Source organism: Antechinus flavipes, chromosome 3, assembly GCF_016432865.1.
Source record: "Antechinus flavipes isolate AdamAnt ecotype Samford, QLD, Australia chromosome 3, AdamAnt_v2, whole genome shotgun sequence".
Lineage (NCBI taxonomy): Eukaryota > Metazoa > Chordata > Mammalia > Dasyuromorphia > Dasyuridae > Antechinus > Antechinus flavipes.
Genome location: NC_067400.1, coordinates 286,811,077 through 286,825,367, shown reverse-complemented (window position 1 = coordinate 286,825,367; position 14,291 = coordinate 286,811,077). Strand labels below are relative to the sequence as shown.

At 35.1% G+C, this 14,291-nt stretch overlaps 1 protein-coding gene across 3 annotated transcripts in view; it reads right to left on the bottom strand.

Annotated features, from left to right (window-relative positions):
- The window catches only part of SH3KBP1 (SH3 domain containing kinase binding protein 1), a 457,572-nt gene that overhangs the window by 372,446 nt on the left and 70,835 nt on the right, over positions 1-14,291 (bottom strand). The window lies entirely within an intron of this gene.

The following is a 14,291-nucleotide window of genomic DNA, read 5'->3' as shown; positions in this document are numbered from 1 at the left end:
AGGCATAGATTTAGGAAAGGTAGTTACCACTTAAAGCAAGATTTGAATGTAGGTCTTCCTGATTCCAGTACTCTATCTATTATACTAATAAATGTGGAGAAGACCCCAGATCTTTGATAATTTGGCAAGTCTTAAATAACAGGTGATGACACTATTAAGACAAAGCCTGAGTGGTTTTTTTTTCTATACATACATACATGTACATTCATTTTTTAAAATGAACATTTCTTTATGAATCATGTTGGGAGGAAAAAAATCAGAACAAAAGGGGAAAACCATGAGATGAAAAAAAAAAAAAACAGAAGAAAAAGGTTTTTTAAAAAGTATACATAGCATATGTTGATTTACTTTCATTCTCCTTGATTCTTTCTCTGGGTGTATAGTGTTTTCTATCCAAAGTTTACTGGGGTTGTAGATTGCTGAACCACTGAGAAGAACCAAGTCTTTTATAGTTAGTTGATCATTGCACAATCTTGCTTTTACTGTGTACAATGTATTCCTAGTTCTACTTGTTTCACTCGGCAAGAGTTTGTACAAATCTTTCCAGGCCTTTCTAAAATCAGCTTGTTCATCCTTTTGTTATAGAACAATAATATTCCATTTCCTTCATATACCATAACTTATTCAGCCATTCCCCAATTATTTTCCAATTCTTTGCTACCACAAAAAGAATTGCAACCAACATTATTGCATATGTTGATCCTTTTCTCTCCTTTATGACTTCCTTAGGATAAAGACCCAGTAATAGCAAATAATATAGTCCATATATTTTAGAAATGAGGTCTTTATCCAAGCCTTTGGATGGAAAAAAATTTTTTTCCCAGTTTTCTGCTTCCCTCCTAATCTTGGCTGCATTGATTTTGGTTGTGCAAAACCTTTTAAATTTAATATAATCAAAATTATGCATTTTGTATTTCATAATGTTCTCTAGTTCTTTGGTCATAAATTCCTTCTTTCTCCATTGATCTGAGAGGTAGACTATCTCTTGTTCTCCAAATTTACTTATAGTTATCACCCTTTATGTCTAAAATATTTATGTTTAAATCATGAACCCATTTCAACCTTATCTTGGTATAGAGTGTTAGATATGGGTTAATGCCTAGTTTCTGCCATACTATTTTCCAATTTTCCCAGCAATTTTTGTCAAATAATGTTTATCCCATAAGTTGGAATCTTTGGGTTATCAAACACTAGATTACTCTAATCATTGACTATTGTGTCTTGTGGACCTAACCTACTCCACTAATCACTACTCTATTTCTTAGCTGGTACCATATGATTTTGATGACTTTTGCTTAGGGTTTTTGTTTTGTTTTTTTTTTTAGTTTATTTATTTTCAATGCACATTGTTTTATGAATTATGTTGAAAGAGAAAAATCAGAGCAAAAGGGAAAAACCATGGGAGAGATTAAAAAAAAATAGAAAGAAGACGTGAACATAGCATGTGTTGATTTGCCTTTGGTCTCCTTAGTTCTTTCTCTGATTGCAGATGGCATTTTCTGTCCAAAGTCTAATGGGATCTCTTTGGATCACTGGACTATTGAGAAGAACCAAGCCTTTCATAGTGGATCATTGCACATTCTTATTGTTATTGTATACAGTGTATTCCTGGTTCTGCTTGTTTTACTCAGCATCAGTTCATGTAAATCTTTCCAGGCCTTTCTAAAATCAGTTTGTTCATCTTTTTTTTTTTTAATAGAACAGTAATATTCCATTATCTTTATGTATCACAATTTGTTCAGCCTTTCTCCAATTGATGGACAGCAACTCCTTTTCTAATTCTTTGCTACTATAAAAGGAGCCCCTACAAACATTTTTGCACACATGAATCCTTTTCCCTCCTTTATGATTTCCTTATAGACCCAGTAATGGCTCTGCTGGGTCAAAGGGTATGCAGAGTTTAATAGCCCTTTGGGTACAGTTCCAGATTGCTCTCAAAATGGTTGGAGCATTTCATAACTCCACCAACAATGTATCAGTGTCCCAGTTTTCCCACATCCCCTCCAACATTTATCATTATCTTTTCTTGCCAGCTTAGCCAATTTGAAAGTTATGACTTGGTACCTCAGAGTTGTTTTAATTTGCATTTCTCTAATCAATAGTGAGTTAGAGCATTTTTTCATCGAACTATATAGATGGCTTTAACTTCATCATCTGAAAAGGTACATATCCTTTGACCATTTATCAATTGGGGAATGACTTGTATTTTTATCAATCTGACACAGTTCTTTATATATTTTTAAAATGAGGTCTTTCAATTACAATGATTTTGTGATAATGAGAGATATCTATATTCAAAGAGAGGACTGTAAAAACTGAGGGTGGATCACAACATACCATTTTCACTCTTTTGGTTTTTGTTTGCTTGAATTTTATTTTCTTTTTTGTTTTTTTCCTTTTTGATTTTTCTTGTGCAACATGATAATTGAATAAATGTGTATGCCTATTTTGGATTTAACATATATTTTTATCATGTTTAATGTATATTGAATTACTTGCTATCTAGGGGAGGAGACAGGGGGAAGGAGGGAAAAATTGGAACACAAAGTTTTACAAGGGTCAATGTTGAAAACTTATCCTTGCATATGTTTTGAAAATAAAAAGCTTCAATAAAAAATATTAAAAAACAAAAAATAAATGAGGCCTTTATCAGAAAATATTGGCTGTAAAAGTTTTCCCAGCTTTGTACTTCCTTTTTAATCTTGTTTGTGTTGGTTTTGCTTGTGCAAAATCTTTGCAAATTAATGTAATCAAAGTTGTCCATTTTGCATTTCATAATGTTCTCTAGTTCTTCTTTGATCATAAATTCCTTCCTTATCCAAAGATCAGATTGGTAAACTATCCCTGGCTCTCCTAATTTGCTTATGATAACACCCTTTATACCCAAATCATGTACTCATTTTGACTTTATTTTGGTATGAGGTATGAGCTATAGGTGTATGCCGAGTTTCTGACATACTATTTTCCAGTTTTCCCAGCAATTTTATGAAACAGTGAGCTTTTATTCCAGAAACTACAGTTTTGGGGTTTATCAAATACTAGATTTACTAGTCATTGATTACTGTCATGGGTATCTAACCTATTCCACTGATCCACCATTTTATTTCTTAGCTAGTAGTGAATGGTTTTGATGACTGCTGTTTTATAATAGCGTTTTATGTCTGGTAAGGCTACACTACCTTCTTTTGTTTTTTTTTCTTCATTAATTTTCTTCATTAATTCCCTTGATATTTTTGTTTTTCCAGATGAATTTTGTTATTGTTTTTTCTAACCCTGTAAAATAATTTTTTGGCAGCTTGATTGGTATGGCACTAAACAAATAGACTAAAATTTGGGGAATCCCTGAATTTTGCAGTTCAAGCTATTCCCAGAGGCAAACGGGAAGGAACACTGTTTATCTTGACCTTTTGATCTTAATTGGGCCTTTAACTACAGTTCACCCCAGGTGAAGACCAGGTTGAATTCTTAGCCAAATTCTTTGCAATGACAAACTGACAAAAATGACAAAATTAACATAACTCCACAGTTATTATATCTAATCAAAAAACCAAGTTATTATGTCAAGATTATATTTTCCCTATAAAAGGACTTACTTATACTATAACACTACCACCATCTCAAAACTCCTTAAAAAAAAAAAAAGGAAAAAAAGGAATTTAATCTACCTTATGGAGTCCAGGATTCATTAGGAACTTACCATGCTTTAATGGCATCTTCCTCTTTAATGGCAGCTTTCCCCTGATTAATTTTAAGTTCTGCTAGGGAATTCTCTCTTTCCTTTATTGTTTTTCCCCTTGTGAATTGCTAAAAACCCCCTATGGATTTAGCCCATTTGAGCATAATAAAATTTCTGCTTGTTGATTTGGAGATGATCTAAGCCTACAAATTCTTGAGATACCTCATGATATACAAACCATCACCCTAATATACTTTTGGGGTCCAATATTCCCTTTCCCCATTAATACCAATAGTAATACCAGTGGAAACAAAGCCACTATTCAGTATATAAGGATTCCTTCAGACCACATATTGGCTTAGTTTTTAAAAATTATCTATGTTATATTATATTTTCTTTTTTTTTGCTAAATATTTCTCAATTGCATTTTAATATGGTTTGTTGTATTTTGAAGTGTAGGCTGCAGATGTTGGATTCTTCTGCTAGATAGCCCCTAACTGCCCATGAAAAATTCTTTGCCAAGAGGAACAAAGATGCCCTGGATATTTAAATTAGCATTTAAAAAAAAAAAAGCCCAAAGCAGTTGGGGCTCCAGACTCATTACCCCGGGCCTTAGGATTTCCCCACTTTACCTCTTTTCCCCTACAGTCATCAAGACTTAAAAGGGAGAAGAAAGATTTGCAACCAAGAAAAGAGAATTGCTATTGTGACTTGTCCAATACCAAGCCAGGAAGACAAAGTAGTCTCTTTGCTCCCCTCTCTCACTTTGCTTCATCCATTTCCTAGTCCAGAGATCCAATGATATTGTGAGGTACACAGTAATCAAAGGCAGAAAGGAAAGATATTTTGCTGCTCTGAAATATGATTGGAGTTGTATAACACTGATGAAATTCAATCCTAGAACAAAGAGAAGAAAGGGAAAGGAAGACAGGAAAGGAGGAGAAGAGTGAGGAAGGGAAGAGAAAGTGAGGAAGGGGAGAGAAAGTGAGGAAGAGCAGAGAAAAGGGACAGTGGCAGAGGGGAGCAGAGAGGAAAGAAAAGAGTGAAGGAATGAGGGAGAGAGACAGAGGAGATAGAAAAACAAAAGAAAATAGGTTGTTGTTTGTCCTTGTTCTTGAAGAGGACCGTGAACATCAGGAAGGAGATATCATGACTTGCAACTGAATGGGATTTAACTGAGAGAGAGCTGTATACCTGCCTCACTTTCTCCTCCAGAGCCATCAGATCCACTAGCCAGATACAGATTAGGAGAACTGGAAATGGCTCTGGATGCAGTGGGAGACCTTGGCTTTTTCAAGCCTTTTTAAGACTCATTTTGTCTAAGGTACTGCCTATTCAGTGATTAAGATAGGTTAAAAATGAGGCAAAGAACAGCTTCTTTTACCTAGTTAAAAAAAATCAATCTGGGAGGAGATCTTTAGGGTTTCTGGCCAAATAAGATTCTATTTACAGTCACTCGGAGCGATCAGAATCCAAATAATGACTAAGGGAAGTTTCAATTGGGACCTATTGTTACCCAGTCAGTGGGAGCCAGAGAGATTTGGTTTTAAGTCATAGTTCATAAAAAAGAAATCTAGCCCCCAAAACCCAAGATATGTCTCTAGGTTTCAAAAATCAAAATTTATATTCCTTTGGGCAAAACATCCACAGGTAAGGAAGGTATGATACCCCATGTAGTCGGAAGGAGAAGATGTAATGCTGGAGAAACTGAGGCAGGAGAGAGATTAGAGAATTTTTAATATTTTATTAATGGGAGAGTAAGATTGACTGGACAGGACTCTCGTCTCAAATTATCCAGTCAGACAGAGATAAGTATACTGGGACCAAGGAATCCATGATGGTCCCAGAGCTGGAGGAGACTGTCATCCCAAAGAATCCAGCATCCAGCATACAGCTGCCAGCCGCCAGCCTCCAGCAATGAATGGAGGAACCCCAACTTTTTAAATACCTTTTCTCTAAACAAAGGAAGGGGTAAGAAGTGAGGGAAAACCTCTATCAGGATAGGGAGGCCATAAATCCTAGAAAACCCAGAGACAGGATGTCTGAATACAAAAGAAGTAAAGATATCAATGAGATATCTTGGAATATTTTAGAGGGATATTGTAAATCCTTGAGGACAGAAAAGAGTCAGGAGGCCTACTCTCTTATTTATCTTGCTAATTTATAACCTTTGTACAAATAGTCCTCAGTCTTACTGGGTCAGAGGGGGATTTACAACTAACGAGATTGAGACAGAACAGTTAAGGAAACTGAGACAAGGGAAACTCGTACAGGGAAACTGAGTCAGGACAGTTAAAGAGAACTGTGGCATAACAAGGAGAGAGGAAGAGAAAGAAAGCAAGAAAGGGAAGGAAGGAAGGGGGAGGGAAGAAAAGGGAAAAGGGAAGAGGGAAAGAGGGAAGGGAGGGAGGAAAGGAAGAAGGAGGGAGGAAGAGAAAAAAAGGGAAGAGGGAAGGAGAGAGAAGACAAAAGAGGAAGGATAAAGGAAGAAGGGATGGTGAAGGGAGGGAGGGAAGAACAGAGGAGAGAGTTAGGGGAGGGGAAGGCAGGGCAGGGGAGGGCAAGGAAGGGAAGAAAGAAGGGGAGGGAGAGAGGGAGGAAGGAAGGAAGGGAGAAATAGTGAAGGGGTGAGGTTCAAATTAAAATGAGTAATACCTTAGAAACCAATAGATCCAGATTTCAGTCCTAACTCAGCCACAAACCAGTCATGTAACTTTGTAGAACCAGGGGCCACTTATTTGTCTTCTCCCAACCTAAATTTTCTCATCTGCAAAATGGTCTAGAAGATCTCTGAAGGTCTCCCACCTCTAAAATTCTATGATTTGTTTGAAGTAATTGAAAGACTTGTATTTTTCTATATATTATCATTACAACAGGACCAATTAGGGCCATATTTATTTCTACAGGCTACTGTCAAATCAAATCAAGTCCAACAACTACAAGACAAAAAATAAAACATCTATTCCCTCCCCCTTAGGAGGATACAATGTACAGAGTCAAACTGCTTCACAAATGAAAAAAAAAAGGTTTTCTTTCTATGGAAGAAGCCATATATTTCCATTCTTCCAAAATTCACAGGAATTCCAAATATTGATTATTCATTCACTGATAACCAATCCTTTGCCTATGTCCTTGCACACCCAGAGCCCCAACAAATTTTGCTCACTGCATTACTTGTGACTCTCCACCAGAGGGAATACAAAGCAGAGAAATTTAGATAGATTTCAAAACTATTTCACAGTTCTGGTATAATTATATTTATGGTAGGAAGAGTTTTGGAATTAACATGGATAAACTATACACAAGATAATACTTTTCTCTATGATTTAACTACTCTCTCCTATTTGTAGTTTGTTGAACACAACATTTCATCCAGATTGGAACCTCTAGGCTTTATACCAGGTTGTTCTGTCTCTTTTCTCACTCCCACTCTTAAGTGTCCCTGGCTTTGTTGAAGATTCACCTGAAAGCTATACTTCAGGAGACCTTTCATGATATTATATTTGTGTACACACACACATAACAGATAGTAAATAACTAAGATCCTAAAATATATTTTATATATATATATATAAATCTAACATACAAGATATCTTGCATGTACCTAGTTATTGATACATTTTTATATATGCATGCTACAGGATGTGTGTGTATATACATATACACACACACACACATATACAAAATGTATATATGTGTGTGTGTGTGTGTTGACACCATGTAGCATCTTGTATACATATGTATTGATACTATGCAGCATCTCATATATGTAATGATATTATGTAGCATGAACATATAAAATGTGTCAATAACTAGGTATATTTAAGATATCTTATATATGTAGTGATATTATATAATGTATATATATGTGTATATATAATGTGTCATAACATGTAAATAACTAGACACATTGTGGCTATCCTTTATGTGTGTACCATGTTATATATAATGTGTAAATAGTACATAGCAGATGTCTCCTCTATATGTAAACCATGAAACACTTGTATTATATATAAATAGCTTGATATATATCAGATATCTTGTCCTCTGTATGTATTTATGTATGCTAGGTGATGCAGAGGATAGAACTGGAAGCCTTGAGTCAGAAAGACTCATCTTTCTCAGTTCAAATACAGCCTCAGACACTTACTAGCTGTGTGATTTAACCCTGTTTGCCTCAGGTTCCTCATCTATAAAATGAGTTGGAGAAGGAAATGACCAATTGCTCCAGTTCCTTTGCCAAGAAAAGTCGGACACAACTGAAGCAAATGAACAACAAATACACACACACACACACACGCATGTAAATAACTAGACACAAGATAGCTTGTTTTCTACATTGGAATATGAACTCCTTTTGGGTGGGGACTTTATTGCTTTTCTTTTTTATCCCAAGATATCCCAAGAACTTAGCTTAACAAATGTCTATTGACTGGATACATTCCTAGTCTTTAATTAATTGAAAAAAATGTTCACGGAGAATCTACCAAGGCATTGAGCCCTATGCCAAGCATTTGAACAAATTCAAAAGTCAAACAAGACAAATCCTTACCCTAATAAATCTCATAATCTGAAGGAAAGTTTATTGGATCTATAATTATATCTATACATTTATATAAAGGTGTATTCTATATTATATAAAATATTTTATATTTTAATTTATAATTTATATAAATTATAATTATATATTTTAATATATAATTTAATTTTATAATTTATAATTTTAAATTATCTTTACATATAATAAGCAATAAGGTATCAGTTCACAAACTTTTTGGTCTCAGAATCCTTTTACATTCTTAAAAATTACCAAGGACCCAAAGTTTTTTGTTTACATGTGCTATATCTATCATTATTAATTGTTATGGGCCAGAACTTGAAACTGGTGCTAAGTCACTGGAATTGATAGAGACAACGCTTATGTACTTGATTCACACCTTTGGAGTTCACACCTTTAAGAAAGCATGTATAAGGAGGAGCCCACTAAAGGACAAGCCCACTAGAGACTTGGGGAGATTCACAAGTCAGAAGCCCACAAGCCCACTCTCTGGGAGGCAGAGGCAGAGTCATTCCAACTTCCACCTTTGTGCTGGCTAGAGACTTTGGATTCGGAGGGAGCTAGAGGCTGAAGTTGGCAGAGGCAAAGGACAAGTGGCAACCAAGGAGAGAAAAAGGCCTCTAAGAAAGCTAATGGGGCTATTTTGAAGGAGACAATAAAGGATTTGGACTTTAACTCCTGGCTGAATTTGAGGTAATTATTACTCTGAACTGAAACTAAGGCTGCCTCCAAAAGCCCCGCAAGAAATCTGCTCTCAGAGAATAATATATTTTAGAGATTAACTATTAGAAATTAAAACATTTTAGTATTTTATTAAAACAGTTTTAACCTCACAGATGCTCTCAAAGGTCCCTGGAGTGTCTAGAGGTTCCTGACCATACTTTTAGAGATGCTGTGACAAGGTATTTTATAAAGGGGAAGAAGATATAAAAGGTAAAGAAAAAACTGGACTTCATTAATATTAAAAAAGATATCTCAGAGGCAGCTAGGTGGAATAGTGAATAGAGCATCAGCCCTGAAGTCAGGAGGATCTGAGTTTAAATCTGACATTTCACATGTCCAAGCTATGTGACCCTGGGCAAGTCACTTGACCCCAACTGCCTCAAAAAAAAAAAAAAAAAAAGATATCACGTGAGTATCAATAATATTGTTCCATGTACCTACTTTCAGTCAACCAAGCATTTACTAAGTACCTACCATACAGCAGTGAACATGTTCATAATCACACAATGGATTGTAAAGAGCAATGGATCCCCACTGGGCTTACTATTAATTATAAAAATACAATATAGAAAACTAATCTCCCTGCAGGATTCCCTGGGCTTTTTCTTTTTTGCTTTTGTTGTCCTAGCACATATTTAGTACATTATAAGTGCTTAGTAAATGTGTTGTTTACCTGAATTAAGCCTTTTTCTCCAATAGCATTTGACATCATGCTTTCCCATCAGCAGAACCACCATTCCTCCCACCTTACATTTTAGAGATGAAAACCTTACATTTATCTTTGATTTTTCCTTACTCTCATCTCACAAATCTTCTCACCAAATATTATCTCCATTCATCCCTTCCTTTGTATTCACATACTTACCTCCTCAGCATTAGCCATCATTATCACAAAGACAATTGTTAATAACCTTTTACTAGGAAATATTTTTATTCTGCTTCTCACCCTCACCAATTCATCTTTTATACCATTGACAGATTATTCTTTCTCCAACATAAAGTTGGTCATGTCACTCCTCTGCTCAAAACTATTTAATGGTTCCCAATTACCTACAGAGCAAATTAAAGTTCAAGATCTTCTGCCTGGTATTCAAGATCCCCAATATTCTAAAGCAAAGCTACCTTCCTAGTCTCATCTCTTATTATTCCTCTCCACTGACTCTATGATCAAGCCATACTTGAAGATATATATTTTTTCCACTTTGGTGCTTTTAGTTATCTCTGTCCCTGGTGTATATTCATTCTACCTTTGTGTCTACTGAACTACTACTAATACTACCAAAAGAAAAAAAGAATCCTTTATTAATTATCTAAAGTTCTATCTTTCCATTACATATGAGTAGAGAAGCTCTTGAAATCAAAAGCTAGGTGACCTTCAAGGTATAAGGATCATTACTGACTAAGAATGAGTGAGCATTTCATAAAAGAAGTAACATTTGAACTTGGCCTTAGAAGATGAATAGAAGAATCTCAAAGATTACAATTTTGGGGAGGAGAGAATGGAGCAATGGAAGCAAAGACAATATAACCAAAGGCAAAGACACCAATGTCAGAGAATATAGAATATGCATAGAGGAGAGAGGACCAAAATGTGGAAAGACTTGAATGTCAGTCCAAAGGGTTAGAACATTACTCAGTAGACAGATGTCCATCAATTGGGGAATGGCTGGATAACTTATAGTAATGAAAGTAATGAAAAATTATTGTTCTATGAAAAATAATGAACAAGCTGATTTTAGAAAGATTTACATGAACAGATGCTGAGCAAAGAAAGCAGAATCACAAAATTGTACATAGTAAGAACAAGATTGTGTGATGATTAACTAATGAAAGACTTGGTTCTTCTCAGTAGTTCAGTGATCCAAGGCAATCCCAATTACCTTTGATTAGAAAATGCTATCTGCATTCAGAAAGAGAACTATGGACATTGAATGTAAATCAATACATATGTTCCCTTTTTTTTTTTCTTCTCATGGTTTTCCTCTTTTGTTCTGATTTTTCTCCAAAACCAATTCATAAAGAAATGTATATTTAAAAAGTTAATATACATGTATAATCAGACAAAATGAAATAATTAATTTAAAAAGAACATTACTCTTTTAGGTTAAGGTAGTAAAAACAGAGAAGAGAGGACAGATGTGAAAGTTGCTGGGATCTATTACTAAAAGCAGGACCTAACAACTGATTAAACACAGATTTAAAACAAAACATTGTAATCCAACTACCAAGTATTTCAAAACATCAGATTTTGTTCCAAAAACAAATTATTCAATTTCTCTGAGGCACCATGCCTCAAACTTTAGACTTAAGACTCTCCAAATAACAAGAGAAACTTAAACACATTTAATTCATTTTGGTTCTAAGAGCTTTATGTGAACAGATTCACAGGATCTTAACACCTTAGAAAAACCAAAATATAAAAAGCCTTTGTACAAACAGAACGAATGCAAACAAGATTAGTAGGGAAGTAACTAACTGGGAAAACATCTTTACAATTAAAGGTTCTGATAAAGGCCTCATTTCCAAAATATATAGAGAACTGACTCAAATTTATAAAAAATCAAGCCATTCTCCAATTGATAAATGGTCAAAGGATATGAACAGACATTTTCAGATGAAGAAATTGAAACTATTACCACTCACATGAAAGAGTGTTCCAAATCACTATTGATCAGAGAAATGCAAATTAAGACAACTCTGAGATATCACTACACTCCTGTCAGATTGGCTAAGATGACAGGAAAAAACAATGATGAATGTTGGAGGGGATGCGGGAAAACGGGGACATTGATGCATTGTTGGTGGAGTTGTGAACGAATCCAGCCATTCTGGAGAGCGATCTGGAATTATGCCCAAAAAGTTATCAAACTGTGCATACCTTTGATCCAACAGTGTTTCTATTGGGCTTATACCCCAAAGAGATACTAAAAAAGGGAAGGGGACCTGTATGTGCCAAAATGTTTGTAGCAGCCCTGTTTGTAGTGGCTAGAAACTGGAAAATGAATGGATGCCCATCAATTGGAGAATGGCTGGGTAAATTGTGGTATATGAATGTTATGGAATATTATTGCTCTGTAAGGAATGACCAGCAGGATGAATACAGAGAGGCTTGGAGAGACCTACATGGACTGATGCTAAGTGAGATGAGCAGAACCAGGAGATCATTATACACTTCGACAACGATATTGTATGAGGATGTATTCTGATGGAAGTGGATTTCTCTGACAAAGAGACTTAACTGAGTTTCATTGGAGAAATGATGGACAGAAACAGCTACACCCAAAGAAGGAATACTGGGAAATGAATGTGAACTATTTGCATTTTTGATTTTCTTCCCGAGTTATTTTTACCTTCTGAATCCAATTCTCCCTGTGCAACAAGAGAACTGTTTGGTTCTGCAAATATGTATTGTATCTAGGATATACTGCAACATGTTTAGCATATATAGGACTGCTTGCCATCCTGGGGGCGGGAGGAGGGAGGGAGGGGGAAAAAACGAAACATAAGTGATTGCAAGGGATAATGTCGTGTAGAAACTATCCTGGCATGGATTCTGTCAATGCGAAGTTATTATTAAATAAAAATAAAATTTATTATAAAAAAAAAAAAAAAAAAAAGAAAAACCAAAATAGATCAAAGTTTCTTTACCAATTCACATTAAACATAGCAGTATCCTTTAGCAGACACCATTTAGGACTATCAACAGTTAGACCTGTGCAAATATATAAAAAGTATCAAGTTGTATTTGACTTAATAAAAAAAGAAACCCAAAATCAAGTTCCTTCTCTTGTTTGTGGCTTCTCTCCTTCTTGACCAGTAGTATCTTGCTACATATCATGTACCATACCATTTTTCTTGATGTGTAAACCTATTCCACCCCCTTTAAAAGCTCTATTAACAAATCACAGCATAATACAAGGCTAAAGATCATAAGATAAAAAATTGGGCTATAGTAGAATGGTTGCTAAATCCAGAAAGCACATAACCTGGGGCCTTGTTTCCATTACCCTTCCCATTTCTTGACTCATTATTATGTAGCATGAGCATTTATCAAGAGGCCAGACTCCCCTGAAGAGGGAGTACCCCATTTTGAGAAACCTCATCAAAGTACCCCATCTCAAGGAATCACAGAATTATAGAATTTTAAACACAGAAGGCACCTAAAGAGTTCATCTGAATTCAATCCCTTAATTTTAAAGTTGAGCAAACTGAAGCATACAAAGAAGGAAATAACTCGTACAGAATCAAATAGCTAGTTAGCAAAAGAGTCATAATTACAATCCAGATCTCCTGCTTTCTAGACCAGTTCCTTTTCTACCATTATAATATTTGATCTAAAAGAGGCTGACCCCTCCTGTAAATATGCAAATGCACAGAAACATCATAAACACATACCAAATCAACAATGCTACAGAGTGATTTACTTATACTTAGTTGTGATATATGAGTTTTCTGGAATAGTGAAAAAATCTTTTCTCCATATTCTCCCATCATCCTCCCATCAAAAGAGATCCATGCTACATGCTAATGGCAAAAAATCGAAGATGGAGCCAGTGGGCTGCATAATGATTTAGAAAATCAGATATTATTATTATTATCTGTCTTATTGTATTTTTATTTATTTTATCAAATATTTCCCAATTACATTTTAATCTGGTTCAGGTCACCCTCAGGAGTGTTTTGAGCCACATATCAATTTCATGCTGTATGACTGACCTCTGTTCTAGAAAACTCATGTAATAAAAGGAATGTCCATCTTTTATGCTTCAGTCTTGCTCACACAAATGGACAAATTCCCTTTCTGGTCATGCATCTCTTAGATGATATTTTATGTAGCATGCTACTTCTTATATGAAATTATTAATTTAGTGTTTGTAATATGCTGTAATCAATTTATACCCATCCTGTATCTCTTGATCACCGTTTGGGTCACTCCCAATTATGATTACTCAGAGGTAGTAAATCATGAATACTACAACCACAGAATATTACTAGAAGAATATGAGTTTAAAGAAAGCATTATGAAATTTCTCAAACACAATCCAACCTTCTTTCACTCAAATTTAATTCTGAGCCCAGTTCATTTTTCATCTTTACAAATCATTCAAGATATATAAGGACTGTTCAATCTAACTGCTTCTCATAGTCTGAGCAATTGGAAATTTTTATCCAGCTGATTTTTCCCTTATGGATTATTATTTGTGTGTGTGTGTGTGTGTGTGAGGCAATCAGGATTAACTGACTTGCCCAGGGTCATACAGTTAGGAAATGTAAAGTGTCTGATGTCACATTTGAACTCAGGTCCTCCTGACTTCAAGGCTAGTATTTATTCTA